A 23,170-nucleotide genomic window follows, 5' to 3' on the forward strand; every position below is an offset into this window, starting at 1 on the left:
GATCGTGTTTGGAGGGGTTTTTTCCCCCCTCTGTTGTAAAAAATAAAGAATATATGTGACAAGATCTTAGCTATTTCCATGGGGATTGAGGGCTTTCTAGAAGCAATCCCACACCGAAAACAGAGGTGGCTGTGGAGCTTCTGTGCATCCAGTCAGGCCCAGGGCGTCCACTGCCATTTCCTGGGTGACGTCACACGGCTGCTGCCTCTCTTGTGTCTGAGAGACCTAATTTTAAAATGCAGATCCTCCAGTCGCTAAGTTCTCAGTTGACTCTCTGCATGAGCAAAGAAACTAGACGTGTTTAGAAAGAACACTTTTAAAGACACACACGTAGCATGTAACACAGGATGTAAGCAAACAGCACGGTAGGTCTTCCCGCTCTGTGTTGTTGCCTCGGCATCTTTTCTCCATGTCGCTCCTCGTTCCTCCTCCAGGCCTTGCCGTTGGTATGAGACCCTCTCCATCTAGCAGCCTCCTCATTCTCTATCACCTCCTCCCTGGGCCCCTCTACCCTCTTTAGTTTACTGTAAGTGATTATAATATTGAACCAATACATTGCCCATTACTTACTCTGTCTCAGAATAGGGTTTTCCTTAGTTAAGGAAAACAGTGACATTTTCTAAATACCCATTTCCCAAAAGAACTCCAAAACACTTGAAGTTGTTAATGTTTTACTGAGCCTTCGATCACAATTTCTTAGGCCCACACCTGCCATATTTGGGAAGGAGGTGAGGATAGTAGCCAGTCAAAGGGACATGTAGGTGAGGCCTGCCACAACACGTCCCTTTCAGAGCCAAGCAGCTGGGTCTGAGCTCTGCCAGACGACAGGTAAGAAACTGGTCTCCACAAACCTCTGATTCTGCACACGTCAGCACAGCCTCCCTCAGCATTGGAGAATCAGCCTGAAAGGCTCATAATGTGTGGAACCTGTGACTCCTTCAGGATCTGAACAGTATTTACAGGACCCGTATGCAATAATGTAGCTCAAAGGTAGACTGTACATAAGCCTCTGAGAGCAAAACTCACCCCTGCAATGGTATGTGAATTAATGAAGGCAAATTAGCCCACACTTTATACTGGTTGTGTGGGAAGGTGAGGACAGAGTCAATCTTCCAAAGTTAAGTATATTTTATGCTAATTGCATAAAGTGACATAGATTTGTTACTTTAAATCTCATCCATGGGGAGCTAGAATTGGGCTTCTTGATTTCTTTTATTATCCACTAAAATGACTCTAATCCTTGTTTGTATTTACTACAGAAGCAAAGAGCTATTTCCAAATAGCTTTACAACTTTAAGTGTTTTAAGAAACTTCTTTTTCATGCCATCTAGTTAATTGTGCCATGATAGCTCCTAAGTGGAACATTGTGTCTATCGGCCCTAAGTGCCGCTGGGGTGAAATAGCGTTGGTCATATCACTGTCATCTCTTTTATTTCGAGACTTGGAAAGCTGAAGTTAAATAGGCCTCAATCTGCTATCATTCCATTACTTATCTGAGTGCTAAGTAAATACTAATGAAGCTATCACCTCTGATAAAATTATATTCTGAATTCCTTTATGATGAAACACAGGTTTAGTGTAGATGCACATCTTTTCTTGTTTTCCCTCTCTTTACTCAGTGCAAAATGTTTTCTCTGTAATGGCAAGTTTCTGTGTGAGTTTTGACTCTCCATTAGTACACTTAGCCGGGGAGACTGGGGGGATGGGGGCTGCAGTGAAGGAGAAAGGGAGATGGTAGAAGGTACAACCGCACGTGGGAGGTGTTACTCAGCTGTAAACCCTGACGCTCGCAACATACCAAGGCCGGAAACGGCCGGGTGTTTGGAGAGAGAAAGGGACAAGAAAGTGGGCCTAAAGCTACATACTCCCAAAGTGGGTCACCCCACGCTACTCTAGATGTGTCCACCAATTAACAGCTGCTCCACGACCCAGGAGCTTTGAAGCAATGCAAACAGTCGGGCCCCACCGCAGGCTGACCTGATAAAACACGCAGGTTAACAAGCGCCTCAGAGGATTCCTGCGCACCTTCAAGTCTGAGAAACCCTGTCCCTACGGTGCCCAGAGCCTCCACTGGGAAGGTGGGAAAGTCAACCCTGATTAGCCTCAGAAATCAACTAGGAATATGCTAGTCACTTCCCTCAGCAGAGAATGGTGCAATAGAGGTAACAGAGAGGGAACAACTGCCATTCTTCAAATGTTCAAAACAGCCACCGAGAGCCTGCGCGCCGAGAGGCTGAGACAGGGAAGAGCGCAAGTGTCCCACACTTCATTTCAACCAACTGTTGGAACTAACAGCTCCTGTTTCCACTATTGCGCCCTCCTCTCCATGTGATGTTACTGGATTTGATTGCCATTCTTCTAGAGAAGGACACTCTGAAAAAAAAAAATGACCTACATTCATTATTCCATCCAGATGCTTCCGATTTGGCAGGCGGGAAGCAAGTTTTGCATAGAGACTGAGCTCACCGAAAGGGATTAGAATTTTGAGCTGGAAGTTCCAAAGACATTTTAAAGTCGAGAAACTGTTTAGGAAAACAATAAATACAGGTGACCTTGATTTAATATTGTGATGATATTCACATCTCAGAACCATTTTGGAATGCACTCCCCTGGGTCCCTGGCTCCCTGTGTAACTAGTCTTCCTGGCACTGAGTTCAAAACAATAGACTTTATGCCAAATTCCCTTTAGGCAAATGACAAAAAGCGCAAGGGGCAGTAGGATCCAGAACCCATCTAATTTAAGTGGAGGAGCTGGTCGCAGAAAGCGCGTGCTGTACAGGGAGGTCGTACAGAAATGGGCAGTGGCCACAGCAGAGGCTGTGCTTCCCCAGCTCACAGGGTGTCAGACGGACTCTCCTCTGCAGGTCAACACAGCCCCGGACCTACACTCACCACAGGCAGCCATGGGCACAGGCAGGCAGCCCCACCACCCAGCCCTGAAGGTAAACTGCAGGGTCATACTGACTCTGGCCTCAAAATAAATTTGAGATTTTTGAGATCTCTTGACCACATGGTGCATTTAGTGCCTAAGCTGTTCCGCACTGTCTTTTTTCCTGAGCCATTTGTGTTTTCCTCATGTTTTTGCCATGTTTTTCAGTAAGTAGATGATTCTACACACCAGTGGATACTATCAGCCAATAGGTAAATACTTTTTTATTTGTAATTTGGTGATTTAGGAGTAAACATCCTTTAATATTTTTTAATCAGAGTCTTATTTAGAATATCTCAGGGAGTCAGTGCTAACAAATTCTATGACAGGGCTCTATTTCTTTCCCTAAGATAACACAAACGAGTTCTTTAATTTTAAAAGAAATGTAGCAATTTTGGCAATTTGTGAAACGGTGAATTTGAATCATGGCAAATAGAGAGTATATAAAAATTATATAAATAGTCTATACAAGTAGGGGATTTGGATTTAGTATTAATTGGGAAAATGTTTTAGTTTCTTTAATGACTATAATGACTATTCCATCTCTAACAGGCATATACAAAACTAATGAACTCATTCAAATTTTTATCAAAATGATTACTAACAACAGAAAAATAGTCAAGCATGGTGTATTAGTTTCCTAGGTGACCATAACAAAGTGCCATAAACTGGGTAGCTTAAAAACAGCAGCAACTTACCGTCTCAGTTTTGGAAGCTAGAGTACAAAACCAAGGTTCTGGCAGGGCCATGCCCCCTCCAAACCACCAGGAGGGGATCCTTCCTTGCCCCAGGAGCTTCTAGGCTTTGTAGCAGCACCAATCCAACCATATTCTCGCAACCACCTTTCCTGTGTCTCTGTCTTCTCCCCTTCTAATAAGGACACCAGTCACATTAGATTAAGGGCCCACCCTAATGACCTTAACTTGATTATACCTGCAAAGGCCTTATTTCCAAACAAGGCCACATTCATGGGGACCAAGGGCTAGGGACTTCAACATAACTTTTGAAGGGGGACACAATTCAACCCATAAAATGTGCCTAACATTTTCTAAGCGACAGAATACAGCCTGTAACTTTACCTAAATGATAGTAGTATTCTCCCTCTTTGCTCCAAAAGTTGTTTACTTGCTTTCACAAACCAAAGGAACAGTTAGAAATCAAGCAATAGTTGCTAATAGAATGCGTCCAAAAAATATTCAATAAAGGTTCTCTTATTAAAAAAACATCTGGGGCATGTCAGCGATGCCTGCAACAATAATAGGAGCTGATAACTTCAGATCCTTGAGACTCAATTAACTCATCTGCCTGAGTGGCATATGGATTATGAAAACAAACTTCAGTAAGTTCAAGAGCCATTAAGGGTAAGAGCTGGAAGCCAGTCTAAAATCATTTATTCCATAAATATATATACAACTTAATGACAATTCTTTATCAGTTGAATGTTCAGAAAGTGAATGCACATTAAGTTATGGACCATTCAGGATTTAACATACCATAGTAAAAAACTTTGTTATGACTGCAAGCCTGTATATATATAAATACATCACTTTTTCCCCAGACTTACATTTTTCCCACCTTCCTCTTGGTGTACCACTTCAAGGAGCCCTTTCCAATGTCTCTTCCCCTCCATCCTGTCTGAACACCTTTCCACGGCTAGTAGGCACTGGTAAGTGCCTTCAAAGGCACCTCTCAGCATCACTCTCCTGGCTGCTGGCTTCCTAGCACCTCAACCTCAGCTCCCACTCCTATCGTAGCATCCTCAGTACACACCCATGCATCTCACACTTGACCATGGGATCTTGTTAAAAGGCAGATTCATACTCAGTACATCTGGGTGGGGTCTGTGATCTCACTTCTAACAAGCCCGTGGGTGCTGACCGGTCCTAGTCCATGGACCACACTTTGCACAGCAAGGCTGTATGCCCTGCCTGCCCTCCGAGGCCTTCACCATAAGCCCACTGCATCCTAGGTGGGCCTCCCTTCCGAACAAGGTCTCAGACTTCAAAATGGTCTCTCACCCCTACTACCCACCTCCACTAATCAGCTCCTGCTGCCTTAAACACATTTCAAGTAAGCACATGCATAAAATAATCCTACTAAAGAAAAAACGGCTGATACACTCTCCATACCTACCCTGCCCCATCCTCCCCAGGTTTTCCTTGCTGTTTGTGGGAATCTCTAAATCAAGTAGCCTTCATTAAACATCAGTACTTATTGGAGGGAGTCAAGATTGTTATCAGACTTTCAAAGAATTCCCTAATCCCAAAAGATAAAAAAGCTATTCTCTAAATAGTAAAATGTCAGGCACTGTCAGGAAACATGCTTCACAGTGTGTGTATGGGAGGGTGGGCAAGGGGGGAGGCCTTCTCAACTTACACCCTGGCTTTCTTCCTTCCCCTTTGCGAGGCTGTTTGGGGAGGGTGGGGAGGCAGCAGGGCAGTGGGCCGCAGCCAGTTACACTCACAGCCCCTCAGACTCGAAGGGGGGGTTGCTTTGGGTTCTGCTTCCTTAGAGTCAAACAGAATTCCCACCTGGAGGCTGGAGTGCAGGCTGCCTGGGCACCTCCCAGCCCTTAGTGAAACTTGAAGATCAGATCAGATGTGGAACGGAGCAGATGTGTCCTCACTGTGGCCCACTGTAGCTAAGATTCCAGGGCCCAGGAAGTCCAGACTCCCAAATAGGGGAGAGGGCAAGGCCCCTGGGCCATGGGGAAAATGTGTGCCTAGCCAAAGAAAAGAGAATCCTGGGTCTTCCAAAGGGCATGGGAGCATAACTTCCTCCTCCACCCACACTGGACCCTGGAAATGTCTTGTTTAGCTGCACATTAAATGAGGTAACAAATGTAAGCATGCAACACAGAACCCAGCAGATATTAGGAAGTCAATAAATATTAGTTCCCTTCCCCATTAACAGTAACACCAGCTACACTGTTTATGTGATTGGTTTGCCATTATTACTGTACAGCACAGTAAGAAGTGTGCACATAATTAAACATGTACCACTATGGTAATTTTAGTTTTTTAAGTTTTATTGATAACATCATTATATGCCTTATGTAAGCTCAGTTTTCTGCTTAGGCAGCATGGTCAACTGTTTCTAACTTTTAAAACAAAATGCATGGGAACATCTGAGGGAAGAATAGTTTAGGGATTTAACCAGTTAAAAGTAAGTTTCTCATTGCCCTTCAGTGTGAACTATCGCTTTCCTCAATTTTCTGCCCGTCCTACCCCAGTCACACCCCTCAACCCTGGTACCCCCCACCAGCCTGCATCCTCTACCCTCCCCACAACACCGAGCAACCTTTGCCCTCGTCACCCTGCTAGCAACGACCAGCAGAGACCAGCCCTTCTGTCTGTTTTCTGGATGCCTTGATTCAGATGCCATTGGACCCCAGCAGCCTGGGCGGGGCATCCAGCTGCCCATCACAACTACCCTCACCACAGAATCCCTGATCAAAATACGGGCTGGGAGTGAATGTGGCTGTGACTCGCCACCACAAGGGCACTGAAAGCAACCACACCCGCTGTCAGTACCAGGGACTAAGAAGAAACATGAGCATCGGAGAGAGAAACAGCCAGACGTCTCACACCTGAAAGCAGACTCCAGGGCCCCAAGCACAGAGCTGAAGCTGAGGTGGAGACTGTGGCGAAACCTGTGGGAACCCCCATCATGGTCTGGATATGCACGCTTCTTAGTAAAAACTCTATGGGGCCGTTGAATGGATCTGGAAAATCCTCAACACCATCCATCACTGTATAATCATCAACTCGACTCTTAATTAACTTTAGGAAATGATATCCACAAATGGAATCCATCACGTCAAAAAAAGCCTTACAATAGCAAACAAGTTCAATTCCCAAGTAAAGCCTAGAGAATATTGTAAACATGGTCAGCACAGAGCTCACTGGAAATACACCAGTTGGCCTTGTTGCCCAAGAACATCCCTTGATGTTTTTTAAAACTGAAATTAAAAACAGGGTCCCTGTCAACAGACACTAGCACTCATGGCTTTCTGCATGTGGCCTCCCACAACTACTAAAAGGCAAGGCATGGAAAGCAAAGAACAGCACCACATCTGTTAACTCAAGTCACCCCCTGGCCTCTCTCACCTATAATATTGCATCTGATAGTTACAAATGCCATTTCTTACAAAGGATGGCACCATTCTCATCCTCTGCATGGACCTTTTGCTACTAAGATACTTATTTCCCATCAAATGAAGAAAACAGAAATGGCAGTAAAAATCCTGGATCTGATTAGAGTTACTAGGTTTGCAAAAAGGAACTGACATTTGATTTCCAAATCGTTTTTAAACTTTCATATTTTGGAAATAAAATACTTAACTTTCAGAAAGAATTAATGGTCTGGAATCTGGTTATCAAATCAGGTGAATTTCAATAGCTAGTTTTCAAAATTAGCACTGAAATGAAACAAGAAGGTTTAGCAGTAGAGTGGATCAAAGCATCCAGAAAAGAGACGAAAGGGGATATTTTTGAGAGTGCAAAGTCAATAAAAAATATCCTTGTTTTAATTCCACAGAAAACCTCAGTAACTGCCCAGATACACAGGGATCTGCCCTGGGAAGCAGGGGTACTCATCACCTAAACAATATAAAGCTGAGTAAAGGCAGATTCCTCAAGAAAAGCAAGCAACTTCTTTTCACTGTTTGACTGTCCATCCATTACTTTTTGAAATAAATGCAAATACAAGATTCATAATATTAAATAATTGAGAGTGATTCTCTACCCCATTTTTACAAAAAAGGAAAAGAATTCTACCTTAGTTATCTCACAAATTTCCAAAAATCTTTTGACATTTACAATAGAAACTTATTGTTTCACTTAAATGCTGTATCACAGTGCATTTTTTAAAAATTAGTATTCATAAATCCTTCTATGACATGATGTTCCAGTCATAGAAAGTTACAGAATGCGCTTATGATGTCACCGTCATTTCTTCCAAGGCCATCATATGACTCTACCTCCCACAGTTCACCTTATTAATAAAGGTGTTCGACACAATCTGAGGGTTAAGAGGAAAGATGAACTCTATGAAAATCTCAGAATTACTTTTCCCTGGATTCACAACTTGAGGCCAGTTTTCCGTGAGAGAGACCTAACTCCTGCTAATAAAGTTTTGGTCTGAGGGAATTCAAGATGGCTTTAAGGAAAGGGGGAAATCAGTGCATGGTCACAGAAGTGTATGTCATGGACTCCAAGGCAGGAAGCTGACCTCAGCCTCCAAGGGACAGACCAGACCAGGCAGGACAGCTTTCTTTTCCCCTGCCCTCCTGTCTCTCTCACCTCCACCCAATTTTCTCTGCACTGCCCCTGGGGACACAGCATGCCAGCAATCCTTGTATGTCCCAAGTTCACATTCCCAGGAAACAAACCCTGCTTGGCCCACCTTGACTCAAGTGTCCGCCCTGTTCCAGCTTTGGCCTGAGGGGACGGCAGGATCTTTTGTTATAAACAAGGCTGGAGGAGCCTATGCTTTGGGCCCAGGACAGTTCTTGGACAAGGTAGAAATATGCTGCACGGGCACCCCAAAAGGCGTCTGGAACAATCTCTGGTGAGAGGTTCCATACATGTTGGTGAATTTGCCACCAGGGAAACATTCCTACAATAGCCCCACTCAGATTCTGTCATTAGAATTATGTGAAAATTATTTCATTGGAAAATACATTGCATATCCTTTCTATATTTGGAGAGAGTTTTGTGCATAATTTTCCATCCTCTCCTCTTGAGAATCTGGCAATTTCCATATAGTCACAATGAAGAAGCATGTTTGTGGTGTTTCAGTCTATTTTTTCCTAAAAGTATGCCAGGAATAGCATGTCCTTTTGACAAGCCAGGTAGAATTTCACATCCCATCACTGGCAGATGTCCATTTCCTGTTAATCCACTGAACACAGAGTGTACAACTTCAATAGCTTTAGGGAAATCACCACTGCTCACCAATAGCTGATGTGAAATCCCAAGTTGGAAAGATTTATTCCCCCCAAAAAAACTCAGGAAAAGATCCAAAAATTATAAAGGAAGGCCAACATTACAGTTCACACCACAGGAGTGGTGTCTTCTACATTTGGAAAGAATTAAGCTTTTATTGACCACCTACTATGTTCACACACAGTTTTGCACATTGCATACATGAGATGACTAAATCCTTAGAGCAACCCTGCAACTCTGTGAGTTGGGAAGACAACCTGAGCCTCGGAAAAGATGAAATAACTTGCAAAAAAAAAGCAACAGAAGTAGAATCTAAATGTGATTCTGCCAGATCCCATTGCCCACGGTGTTTCTCTCACCACTACTAACAGCTAGTATTTATTTAGCACTTACGGTGTGCCAAGTCCCAGTTCCCAGTGCTTCCCACATGCCAACTTAGATAGCAGATGTATGAACCAGCTACCATCAGCTCCATTTTGCAGAAGTGGAAAGTACAAAGAGGTTAAGTGCTTGCTCAAGTTCACACAGCATGTAAACGGTGGAGCTGAGATCAGAATCCAGGCAATCCACCTGCTGGCATGACAAGTTGTCTCCACTGGAGAATCTGACTCTGTAGACTGCACATGCCCTTCTTGGTGGTTGCATTCATTATTAAGTCAGTATGCCTCAACTGTGTCTGCGAGAGCAGCCATGATTCCAGCACAAGTTCAAAGTAAACTGGAGTTAAAATTACATAGCTCATCTTTTCACTGCATGCATGGAGAAAGGAAGTGACAATCTTGGCAGCTGGGATTCTCAAACCCTTATTTCACCCTAAAGCAGCTCTTTTTCCTTATATGCCCTAAAGATTCAAGGCATCAAGATATGCTAAGGATGCTATGAGAGAGGAAAATCTTTTTATTTCTGTGCGTAGGGATGTGTGTGTGCAGACATGCACATGTATATGCAAGTGGGTGCGGGTATGTTTGGAGTGAGGGAGGGCAGAGTATTAAAGAATATTGGTAACTGTCTTCTAAGAATATTCTTTTCCTTACTTCTTTCAAGCATAAGCATATTTGGTCTCTGCTAGGAGACCTTTAATGGACTGCATTCCTCTGGTATCTTTTTTCCCCCTGCTTGCTCCATTAAAAGTCTTCCAATTTCAAATTGCTACAATGTAACTGGCTAAGATAATGTACTGTCATCCATACCTCATACATCGTGTCCAGGGGACTTGCCTTACAGTAAGCGTCACTTCAATTGCAGTGAGCTGGCCATGGGCCATGACCTCTGGGGACGCTGTGGCCATTTATTGTAAACTATCGCTTGTGGGTGATGTTAATGAAGTTCTTCTAGAAGCCACATTTGCATTACTTCACATTTTGCTGTGTCTCCTTTAACACTGCTAATAAAAGACTGGCAAACGTGTTCTTTATTATTAATTTGTTTCCCCATTTTCTTCACCTCTTTCTGCAGAGAAGAAACCATTTCCATTTATCCCACTACAACATATTCCTTTGCGACCACCAAAACCCAAAAACCCAATGTGGTAATTGCCTCAAAATTTGGAGCTTTATATGCAAACTGTTCATGACATTCACAAAACTGGGAAGGAAATGCACTAGCCTTGTGCTTCTGGAAAGATGAAGCCAATTTCAGAATCCAATTTTCAAAAGGAAATGCCATGTTTGTTTCAAGTCAGCCTCTGCTTAGATCAGAAAAAAAAAGCCAAACAAAGCAAAAAACCGTTGGACTCACTGGTTATTTCCAAGCAAAGCAGAGGGCAGATGGGGAGGCATTCAGGGGCCCGAGCGCCTTGTCTTATCTACCTCCAGTTGCTTTGGAAGCAGCTGAGCAAAGCTGATCCGCTGTTGAATGAGAACTCTTTTCCTTTTCCTTTCTCTCTCTCTCTCCCTCTCTCTTCCTCTCTCCCTGCCCTCCCCCCCACTCTCTCTCACACACACACATGCGCGTGCACACACACACATTTCCAAGTGTTTATTTAAATGTTATTTTTAAAATATGGGCAGGGCTGTCACACGGACAGGTGGCCTGGCTGCCTTAGCAGCTCTCATACACCAGGCTGGCTGCCCAGTTTGTTGAGGCCCCTGCCTCCCAACTCTCCTGTTCTGACGACACAGAACACAGCCTTGGTTGTACACGTACGCCTTGAGCCCAGCACAATCTCTCATTAAGGTGGAAGGATTTCTGGAAATGAGCCTGTGGTAAGCTGTGGCTTTAGAATCAACCTTTGGAGTGTGAATATCTGTTTCTGAGAAAATCATCTCTGCTATGCATCTGTTTGTGTTTAAGTTTACATATGACAGACAGTTTTCAATTACCTACATACACATGGAATTAATGAATACAAACATGTAGTCAGACATATACACACAAATATATATATATATTTATATGTATATATCTCAAACAGAGAAGGATCTAGATACAGTGCAGGTGCCATAAATGAAATGTCAATGGTTCACAGAAATTCTGATAAAAGCTTTGTGTAGGGAAAAAATGTAATTGATTTTTAGAGTTTTTCCCCTATATTCTACTTTCTCACCAAAGCTCATTTTTCTCATTGCTCCCTGGTGAAAACAATTTGAGGGTTGCCTCTGCTGGGTTTCACCAGATGCTAAAAGAACACCACCACCACCCAGCTGTACCTGTGCTCACCTCTGCTGGCTGTATGTGTGTACGTTCCACTAATCCCCTGCCAAATGCTGTTTATGCAGAGCACAGATACCGGAATGTGCAGGGCGTGTGGGGAAAATAAGGCTCAGGTTAGCTTGGTGATCATGAGGTTACATCTTGTCATCACTGTATTCAATACATCCCATGACTGTTGTCTGCAACACGAATGGGCACTGGCTGTACCCAAACTATTTCTACGCTGTATTGTCATTGGTCAAAAATGGCCTTGTTCTCCCATTCCCTCCATTTTCCAACTGAAAAAGGAAAGGAATTGATAAGCCTGAGCTCAATTTGTTCTGGCAGTTATTGCAAAATTCCTACTGTGAGGGTGGTGCTGCCCATTGGTGCGGAATGACACGCAGCTATCCGGGGTCCAGACAAAAGCAGACCCCTGCTTTTCTCCAAGTGTATTCAGCCATGGCTAGACATACTGGCCAAGATGCCTGCCCATTCACATCTTAATGGGAAAAAGAGAGAGACAAGAACCTGGAGGGAAAAAAAAGGAGAATGAAAGATTATCAAGTCACACCAGACAACAAAATGTGAACTTGGTGAAGAGGAAAAAAGGAAATTATTTTGACCACAGGACAGTGGAGCATGGACATAATGTGGATATATATGCTTTAGTACTATCCAGCTAAATTATGTTTTTATTACAGATAAAGGCTACTATAATGACATAGATACATGAAACTCAAGAAAGGTAGGCTTGGAGGATGGATTCTCTTCTGTTCTCGCCCCCTCTCTCTGCCATCCCCTCCCCCTCCCTCCCCCTTCCCCTGTCTCTCTCTCTCTCTCTCTCTCTCCCCTTCACTAAGGTCAGCTGCCCATTAATTCAACCAAATGAAACCGTTAGGATGAAATACCACTGAGATACATTCTAAAGTGTAATTTCTCTGAAACAAGTATATACCTTTATTAAAAAACCAAAGTACCAGTCAAAAGGTGAAAAAATATATTACACATTGATGAAAAAGAGGTCATTTAAGAAAAGGCTGGAAGAGCACTTCTTTTTGAAATGGCATATGGAGGCTTTTACAACACTGAAGAAAAGGTGATTTTTTTTTCTTCGTATTTGTCCTTATTCCCTGATCATGAACAGAAGGAAAATGTTTGAAGATAAGGTCACTTTAAATTCTAGGCCATGGCACATGTGCCTCCTCCCTAGGGCTGAGTGCCCTCATCTCTTCCCCTTTCACCTACATCTAATGATACTTGCTCGACCCACCCAACACTCCTGTCTACTAGGAAAACAGCTGACAAGAAGTAATGTCAGGACCGCATCGATGACATACCAGGAATCATTTCTCCCAGCATGAGTCACTTATTTCAGAGGAGAAGTAATGAAATGAACAGGGGAGAATTAAGTTAATTTAAAAATCCTTATTAGTTGTTTCTCTTCAGTCATAATGGAAAAAGGGGGGAAATTACAGATTCAATAACAATGTGCATTTCTTCCATTATGGAGGATGGCTAATTCAATGCATCGCATCAGTAGAGAATGATCCCTCTGGCCTTACGGAACTCCAGACATAGAAACAGAAAGGAAGAGTTTAAGATATGGAATAACAACATCCAGTTGTTGGGAAAAGTGAACCACAACCCCCAGTGAAATTACCTCTGACGGCAATTAAAAGGCCCTTTGTGAGTATTCACAGCCTCGGGCAAACTATTGCAGGCTGCCAGTAATGACAGATTTCTTAGGGACCATTATTTAATTAACAATAATATGAAAGAGCAGCTCAGCTGAGATACTGCATTTACTTACTGGAAACACTAAGCAACGGTAAGTGAACAAGATGTGCAATTTGTTGCCCTTCCCATTATCTTTTGTTCCTGAAATACCTAAGTAGTTGATAGGTATTTGCCACTAGATATTTTCAGCTTGTCTGTGAGGCTGACATGTCCAAAGAACTTTAGCTCTTACTGTCCAGGGCTCCTAATAGTCCTGTGCCGTTTGATTCTGTTAAGAAATCCCCCAGGCCTCAAATGCTCAGGGGGAGCACTCTTTGTCCTTTCCCCTCTAGACAAGGGCAATGCCAGCCCCCCTTCCTTGTATACACCGGGCTCCCTCCCGTCGCACACATCGTTTGCCGCTGATCACCTACCGTAAGTGAGGGCTTTTGTTCTTACTCCCTTCCCAAGCAGCGTGAGGTTGCATCAGCAGCTGGGTGGCTGGCTGCCTGACCCTTCAGCGGATGGACTCAGGGAAGGGAAGCCTTCGTCGGGTGCATCCTCCTCCCCTCAGAGTTACTGGACTCAACTCCCTACATCCACAGCCTCCTTTAAAGCTGACTATAATTCAAAGGCTAGCAAAGGGAGGACCACTTTGAGTTGATCTGACACACAGTGGGAGCTGGCAGCAGGAAGTGAACTCCACAGCTAAAGTGGCAAGCTCAGGAAAATGCAAAATTAGTGCCCTCCGTGGAAGAAGGGGAAAAGTAAGTTATAAAACTCTTCATGTTGTCTGTAATTTCCATGACGGAACTTCCCAAAATCTGTTTTAAAACTGGTCAATGATACAGAAAGACTGTCTTGGGAAATGAATATGTTGATTTAGTTCCCGTGGGAGCCAAAGAAAACTAGCTCAAATAGTAATTTTACATTATTACTGGGTGGCTGTTAATTGTAGTCACCAGGGTCCATTAACATTCCTGCCAACAGAAAATCTTTATCTTGCCTTGATTTGTGATAAGCTTAGGAATGAACAGTCAGTGTGGAACACGGTTATTAAGCAAAACAAATTTCTGTGTGTGACTTCTGAAAAGACAAATCTGAAATCCCAACGAGTTAGCTCATGCTATGTGTGGGAGGAGATCAGGATGGGATGTGTATGGAGGCGCTAGCAGCCACAGTGGATTAGGATTGATTGCAGGAGCTAAAGATTTCTCTCTTTGATTCTTTTAAGTCCACAGTAGCTTTTACTCAAATAATATCAAAGGCATCTGATTAAACACATTTCCCAGCAGGATCTTATCACAGGGAATGCTTTATTATGTACAGTATAATCAGACTGTTACACTATGGCATCAGCAAGTGAATGTCTTGTTTTGAAACAACTTGTAGAAATAGATTTTTATCCCTTTCTTTAATCCTAATTTGATGCTATTAACCAATTCCATTATTTAATTGACTATTTATACTGGAATCAGTTTGATTTATCAGAATGTATTTCCCATTAATTAAGGCTTTCTTTTTACTTTTTAGCCTCTTTCTTTAACCTTCATTTACTTTTAGTACTTTGAAGAGAGACGTTTACAAAATCTTTTTCCTTAATATGACTTAAAGCATGTGGACTGGTTTCTGGTAAACTATTCTTAGCTTTACAGTATAAGAACAAAAACTGATAGAGTTTATATGGGTTTCTTTTAATGATTCTTTACTATATATAGAAGAAAAACGAAAGGGATTATAGGAGAAAGAAATAATAAATTTTCCAAAAGATACATAAGAGCATTTTCCATTCCTAAGAAACCCAATTCCTTTATTGACATAGAAAAGAAATATACAGGAATTTTAACTGCTAATGCAGTTCCCACTGGTAACATTTGAAGTTCTTTGTGGTACTACTATATGGCATTTAAATATCAGAAAGGGGAAAAGGTGCCAGTGTAAAAGCACAGGAGGCACACAATTTTTCCTGACAACAGAGCTAACGATCCTGTCTTGCTGTAAGTGTTACCTGAGCTCAATCAACAGGTTATAATATGATTCTTTTTTTTTGACTGATACTTTATGGCGAATCAAAGTAGAAAGAGCCAGAGTCCAGCATCATTGTCAACTGACTGCACTTCAGAGGGGGACTGTTAATTCTTTCCACTGTATGCTTTTAAGTTCAGTATTTCTTCTAGGCAAAAGTGGGTGAAATGGTGTAAATGCTCCCTGTGATATAAAGTCAGCTTTTGAGAATATCACTGACTTGCAGCATTTGTATAAAACCCTGAGGTCCTTTGATTCCATCCCCTACCCTTGGCAAACCTACAGTTAAGTCAGTGGGAAACTTCCTCCCTCCCCTGCAGTCTCCTGCCCCTCTCTTCTCCTCCTGTCCAAAAACAGGCAAGAGACTTCTTGCTCCTTAAGCAACCTGTCCCAGTTTATAAGTGTCACTGTCAGGAAATCTTTCTTTGTTTAAATCTCTTCTGCTACTGCTTAAGCCCATGTTCCCTGATCCTGATTCCTAAGAGATGACTGACCATCTTCAGTGCATATGAATTTTTTAATTTGCATGCCATTATTAAGCCACACCTTGACTTTTTCTCCTCTAGCCTTAAAAATTTCCTTTCCTTAGACATTAGGTTTCACCTTTAGGGCCTTGTGGATTCCTCTGAACCTGCCCCAAGATCCTGTCTTCACTTCCCAAAGCCCTCTGGGTCATAGCTCTCAGAGACTGACAAAGCTCTGGTGAGGGTTCCAGTGGTGGTCCCTTGGGATCCTACCTGTTAATACTGCCGTACAAATGCCATGATTCTCTTTAAAATGGGAATGTTATCTTGCTGAATCGTTGTTCACTTTTTATTTAATTTAATTCCATTCCAAGTTTTATTAAATTTCTGCTTGGTGCCAACACTATGCTAATTCTGGAGAAACAGAGGCGACAGTCACTGCCTCCAGAGAATTCACAGGCTGGTGGAGAAAGCAGACTCCATGGGCTATGCTGGCATAATGGACAATATGGCATGAGGGCACAGAAGACAGGCATGGTAATTAACAAACGCTTCCTGGAAGAGAGATTGCCAAGCAAAAGGCCTGGAAAAGGAATTTGTGTTTGAACAAAAACATGAAAGTGCTAAAATACAGGGTCTGTGGTTTATTTTGATGGACTAAAAACCACGAGAGGAGAAGGGACAGGAGATGAGGCTAGGAGGGAGGTAGAAGTCAGAGCATATAAATCCTTAAGTGCCTGGCAAGGAGTTTGGATTGTATCAGTTAATAAATGAGGAACCACTAAGGACCTTTTAGAGGGTCAGAGACATGCTAAGATCCCTCTGGCTGATAAGAGGACAGATGAGAACAGAGCCACCAGTCGGGAGGCCACTGCAGGGAGAAAGTATGGAAGTAATGGGAGGCTGAGCAGGAAGGATTCTCATGCTGACTTCTGGGTTTCTCCTTAGACGGCTGGAAGAGCCATTCATTCCCAGGCTAGAGTAAGCAGAGCGAGACCCAGTAACGAGAACAATTATGAGTAAAGCTGGGAGGAAATGGTATCTACTGTGACCATCAATCTTACATTTGTTCAGTGAGTTCTCATTTCCAGATGTTACTATATTTTATTTTCTTCATTATTACTCTGTTTATATTCTAATACTTCTCCAAAGAGCCACATGTCTAAAGCCAAGCCACATCCATTACCACCACCACTTTAATCTGTTCTACTTCGGTGAAGTCTCAATGCTTAGTGATCGTGACTTTAGATGTCCTTAAAATGAGGAGTGAATATGAAATACTTGATAAAGAACTTACTCCCATAAACTACTTGTCACTGCACGGAAGTGGACAATGATCCATTGATAACAATTCTCCCGTCCCTCCACTGACCGGTCAGAACCAGTCTTCCTCATTCATTAAGCCTGAGCAAGCATCAGCACCAGCTTTGAATGCTCAGCACCCACACAGCTCCCTCCTGAAAGCACACCATCTCTGTCACAACACAAATGCAAATTAGGCCATATGGACAGAACTTGTTCTAATTTTTTTTTTTTAACCAAAGAATAAATATCCCCCCACATCCCCTTCTAAATACAAAAACTTGCCTTTGCTGTTCTGAAATTACAGAAGTTCTTCCCCGTTGAACTCAGGAGCCCCAGATGGTTTGACTCATATCCAGGCGTGTGGCCAAGTGCCCAAAGATGTCCACAGCAATATCTCCTTCCCCACAGGCTCTTCTGGAGCCTCGCCACTCCCCCATCAGAGGGGTGTGTGTCCCCTCGTGTGTGCATGGAGCGCGAGGAGCTCATAACCAACAGAATGTGGCCAAAGAGAAGCTGAGGGGTTTCGGGGGCTAGGCCATTAAATATGATGTGACTTCTTCTCTGAGAATGGCAGCATTCACACGGGAGCCCTGACTGTACACAGTCGACTGCTGCACGGAAGCCACCACGCCATGAGGAAGCCAAGATTAGTCCATGTGGGAGTCTCACATAAGGTACCAACTGAGACTGTGTGAAGACCCAGAGACGCCCAGCAGCCTCCAGCTGCACCAGACCCCTGCAGAGGATTATTTAACTTTATATTACAAGAAGAGATGCCTATGTCTATAGCACTTCTGACATGTAAGGGTTTATTACATCTGTCCAAGAAAGCAAAAGTATCACTTTGTTAAAAACTCATTGTTTTCTTGACTTTTGTTGCCTTTATACTGTCTCATTACCTACACCTCTTAATATGTTCCTGGTAAGAATAGGTATTAAAATCAGTATGGAAAGATATTAAGTCAAATTAAAAGATTGAAGGCAGAAAGAATAATAATATCAAGCTATTTAATACTGTATTAGAGCTTGAAACTACATTGGCACTCAGTTAATATTAACTAAGCACTTAGTATGTGTCCGATACACTAGGTATCAAGGAACCATGGATGAAGACGCTGTCTGTTTCTTCACCTGGCTTACAGTACATGGGGAAGAGAGAGACAAGTAACCAATCACGACACTGAATCATGAAGCATGATGACAGGGAGCGCACAAGGCACTCCAAGAGTACAGACAAAAAGGGAAACACAGTAGTAACAATAAAAATAAAATAACAGAACTTAATCTACAGTATTAGGTCATGATAATCCGTGGTCATCCTTTATAGGAGATTATAATCCTTATATGTGAGGCTTGAAAAGGTTGAGCAAATGCCCAGCATCACAGATCAAGTGGCAGAGCTGGAAACAGCCTTAAACCCAAGATGTCCTAATTCTAACATATGCACCATTATCCAAAAGAGACTTTTTTCTTCAAAGTGTGTATTAGAAGACATGTTTCTCTTTTCTTTTAACAGAATAAATAAATATCAATAAGATTTTTACTTTTAAAAACAGATTTTTCTTTTCCTTGAACAGATGAGCCATCCAGGTGTCTTCTATACGTACACTTTTTACACATTAGAAGAGTGAACAATGAAATACCCAGTGTGCCAGTGGGGATTGTGTAAAAGGAACACTATTTGAGAACTGGCAGGTCAAAAAGTCCCTAGCAGAGCTGAACTTCCAGATCGATTTCACCAAGTCAGCCACAGGAAGCCACTGAAGAGCTGGTCCAGCCCCACGTCAGGGGCATCAGCAAGCCTGGCAAATTGCTCTAAGGGAGAGGAAGGGGCTCACATTTTTTATGCCCAAAGCTGCTTTGAAATTTTGGACTAAAAAGAGAAGGAAAGTTCTAGCCCTTTAAATAATCAGGCATAGAAGGATGATGATTTTATCTTTTAAGTCTAAAACCAAATTTATTATCTTGCCTATAATGCCTCCTCCCAACTTCCTGCCGTGAGCACAGGAGTTTCCTCTTCATTGTTTCATCCCGCCCGTCACACCCCACCAGGACCCGCCTTCCTCCTTGTCTGTTCACACGCGTTGGAGACTCTGCCAGCTCGTGAGTTCAGGCAGCCCACTGACCTCCCCTCCCCTCCCCTCCCCTCCCCGCGTCCCGGTGACCCAGTGGCTGGCTGAGGCTCTCCTGACCAGTTTTCCCTGAGCTCTCAGCTGCTTCTCCCACCCAACTCCAGTCCTCTCCGGCAACACCACCATTACACTACTAAACAGATACTTGACCAGTTAGGTTTTCACGCTCAAAAATCTTTCATTGCTCACTATGAACAGCTAAATATATTCAAAACACTTCGCTCCAGCAATATTCAAAGCTCCTAGGTACTGTTTTTTTTGCCCCATTTCCTGCCTCATGTCTCATTATTCTCCTGAATGGACCCCATTCTCCAAGCAAATTAACGATCATTCCCCCAGACAGGCCCCTTGGCATCCTGCATCTGCATCTTTGCACTTGCATTTTCCTTCCCTTGGAAAGCCCCCCTTTCTATCCTTCAAGGTCTAGTTCATATGCCACTTTAAACCTCCTCCTACCTGACAGAAGTCATTTCTCCCTCTTCTGAACCTGGCCTCAAATTTTAGGGGTCCTTATCACAAAGGGATCTGTGCTGCAGTCAGTCATGTGTGGAACATAAGCTGCAGGGTCACTCCTGAGAAAGAATCCCAGTTCATCTGCTTACCTGCTTTGTAGCATTTACCAAGAGCTATGGTAGAAATAACTCACACCAGGGCCAATTTTAAGGAGTTGGGAAGAAATGAGCAAATCAGCTCTCATGAGAGCTGGTAGGAGCCTAGGAGCTAACGCAGCACACCATTATTCATTTGTTTGCTTGTCTGTAAAATGGGAAAAAATTCTTGTAAAGATTAAATGTCAAAGTAGATGTAAACTACTTAACACAGCCAGGCAGAGAAAAGCACTCTATGCTTCCTGCTGCTCTAAAACACTCTCGCCACCAGGCTAGTAATGGTGCCATGCCCATGCCAGCTCCCACCGCTGTTTCCACACCAGTATTAATGGTAGGTTCTTCCCCATTGAACTGTAAGCTCCTTGAAGGGGGGAAAGGGAACTAACATTTACTGAGCAACTACTATTTTTCAAACACAAGAGTTTAACCATCTGCCATACACCAGCTAAGAGCTTCAGATATATTTTCTCACTTAATTCTGACAATCTCCCTGTGTCTATAATTATCCACAGTTGGTAGATGGCAAACTGAGACTGAATTTAAGTCACTTGTTCAAGACAGCACGGATAAGCAGAAGGGATGAAACTGAAACAATTTTGTCTTCACCAACTATTCTTTGATTAACTGTATCTGATGCTCAAATATCTATCAAATTAATAAATTAAGCCTGAGTTTTAGATAGCAAACTGACTTCTGTCAAAGACCTCTCTTCCTATAGATTAATCTTCATGACCCAGGGAAGACTACAGAATTGTCCTACTTTCGTAAAGTTCCACACAAAGGTGAAGTTACAGGCAAAAACACTGAGTAGCAAGCATTTGCAAACTTCTTAGCAAATAAGAATGTTAACCAAAGAATTACATTTAAAACACATGCTTTTTTTAATGAACAAGCACACATTTAATGCAATTATAAATGGTGCATAAAACTAGAAATGAGTGAGCATGTGAGACAACTCCAAAAATCAAAATTGATCATTCTTGTCTAACTCTAGTCAAAGAAATTGCCCATGGACCGAACTGTAGTTTCATTAGCTTGATTAAAAGTGAAAACTGGAGGAAGGATAAAGTAGGTCAAAAACTTCCTGACTCCTTTAGGATTAAAACATTTACTGGATACTAAGTATGTGTGAGAGGATCGGTAAGAAGCTATTTGCCATTTTTGGAGGATATGGAAAGAACAACAGGGCACCCTCAAATGGAAAAGTTGATTTTAATGAGAATGAAAAGCAAACAGGAATTGGGCATGAACCCCAGCAAAAGGATTTCTGAAGTGGAAATTCCTTTACTTATGACCCAAGCTAAGGAATTTATAGCTAGAGGCTCAGCACACATAAGGGATAAACAAGGCAGGTTTTATTATGGACTGATCAGGTTTTTCAAAGCCCGTGCTTAAATACAAAATTCAAACTTTCCACCATTTTTTTTTTTTTTGCTCTATTCCTCTCACCTACACGTGGACACACACACACACACCTACCCTTATATAAAACCCAGTACAGTTTCTAAACTCCTAAGTCAGCCACCCTATATGTCCCCCTCAGCCACATCAACCCCACAGTTCCATTTCTGAACTTCTCAAAACAACTCTTTCATAAACTGGTTTGGTTGTGGAAAGGAGAAGTGCAAAAAGAACAGGTGGGAAGAAAGGGGAAGATTTCAGAGACTGATAATGGCTTGAATGAACATTGTAGGAGCTGGACTTTGAGGCTCGGGATTCACAAGTTTTTAAGGAACTTGGAGAAGCAGGAATTCATAGAAAGATAAATAATCAAAATTAACATAAGCAAGGGTGATGACCACCTTTTCTATGAAATCTCCACCGAAAATTATTCTTTGCTTTTCTTCTCCTGTTCAATTTTTTTTTAAGGTAACATCATAATTCCTTAACTCTACACACACCATCAATTGATTAACAGCTCCTTTGAGGGTTGGGAGAAGGTAGTATGACTGCATTAAATGTACACACTGATTCTAAGAGAGATCCCATTTCAGAAATGCTGACTTCGGGGTTGGGGGCAGTGTCGTGAGGCAGGTGAGATGCAGAGACAGGGAGTGGAAGTGAGAGCACAACCAAAATCCGGAAATCTGGCACCTGTACAGCCTCTTCTGTCTCTGTTAAGGGCTGACCTCTGTAGATGGGTGGCTTAGGGGAGGCTGGGGAGTTGATGGCCATAGAAGAAGGATGGGGCTTCCGTGCCCATAATGACTACTCCAGAGGAAACTGAGATGGAACATCTGTAGTAAATGAAAAAGACTTTAGGGCAGGAAACCATCTGAGCTTCCAGCATACAAAACCATACTACATACTCTTTCCAAAGAGATCCTTGGGGTGGACTTTGGTCGGTAGCACAGACATAGACATCCGGATTCAGGAATGTTCAACGCTTGCTTACAGAATGACTGAAAATATTTTTCTTTATGGGATTCCACAGTGGGAATCTTGCTGTTTGTGAACTGTACATATTCAAAGGTATCAGCATCTTATGAATTTTTCACTCCGCTTGGTATCCACAACCACCTGCTTTGTTCTCTGTGGGTTTTATATACCGAAGAAATTTGACTGCTAAGTAAAATGGGCTTCCATATATTTGTCCAGGAAGACCCTTGACTGAGAGGCGGAATAATGCTGTGACACTGAGTTGTGTTCCAGTTTAATGGTGATGCACCTCATGGGACACTGTCGTATTTCACAGTAATATCTAGGATCGTCACAAAGTTTCTTCTTTTTAAGTATATTTTAGAGGCTCTTTCTATAAGTAAAAGTAACAGCTTCAGAAGTTTAGCTGCCTAAAAGCAAAAGACCACTGTCTATATTTACTTCTGTGCAGGCACGGGCCACATCATAGGGACAGTCACCAGCAGAGGCAACTGACTTTCTGCCTCTATAGTGATGTTTGAGGGTTGCTAAGTAGAACTTCCATAACCATGTAAAGCTCAGAAAAACTGGAATAATGAAGAAAGAAATTAGAGGGAGACCATAAAAGCCCAGTTCATTTCAAGGAGAAAGCGGTAACCATCCCTTCCCCTATATTTAAAATATCACAACAAATTTAAATAACAAAATAAACAATTCACCGAGAGCACACTTTATGTACAACTTTAATTCCTTCCTACTGCGTTCATTACCAAGCTGTTTGCTTTCTTCAGGCAGGATGTGGGGAAAAACTTTTAAAAGACTCATTTAACACAGAAGTCAATTTCCACTAATGTATTCTTCGTGAGGCATATGTGTTCTTCCAAAGCAAATCTATCTATATATACATAAATATATTAGTATCTTCTTTTATATGAACAACAGAAATTAGCCCATCTTCAAACACATCATTGCTGTTCTTATCCCATAGGAAAAATGCAGGAATGTGAGAACTATATTATTTATAATAATTGCAAGCTGGTTAGTATTTCTG

The 23,170-nt window shown here is 42.4% G+C and overlaps 1 protein-coding gene across 2 annotated transcripts in view; it reads left to right on the plus strand.

The window, feature by feature from the left end:
* CDH20 (cadherin 20) overlaps positions 1-23,170 on the plus strand; it is a 188,159-nt gene that overhangs the window by 110,804 nt on the left and 54,185 nt on the right. The window contains exon 1 of one of the 2 annotated variants that reach the window (XM_036876693.2): positions 13,652-13,994. The exons of the other annotated variant lie outside the window; for it this stretch is intronic. The gene's annotated coding sequence lies outside the window, so the exon portion shown is untranslated. Of the gene's footprint in view, positions 1-13,651; positions 13,995-23,170 lie in introns of those variants that run through there. 2 annotated transcript variants of the gene reach the window in all.

The sequence above is a fragment of the Manis pentadactyla genome, chromosome 6 (genome assembly GCF_030020395.1).
Source record: "Manis pentadactyla isolate mManPen7 chromosome 6, mManPen7.hap1, whole genome shotgun sequence".
In the NCBI taxonomy this organism is placed as follows: domain Eukaryota; kingdom Metazoa; phylum Chordata; class Mammalia; order Pholidota; family Manidae; genus Manis; species Manis pentadactyla.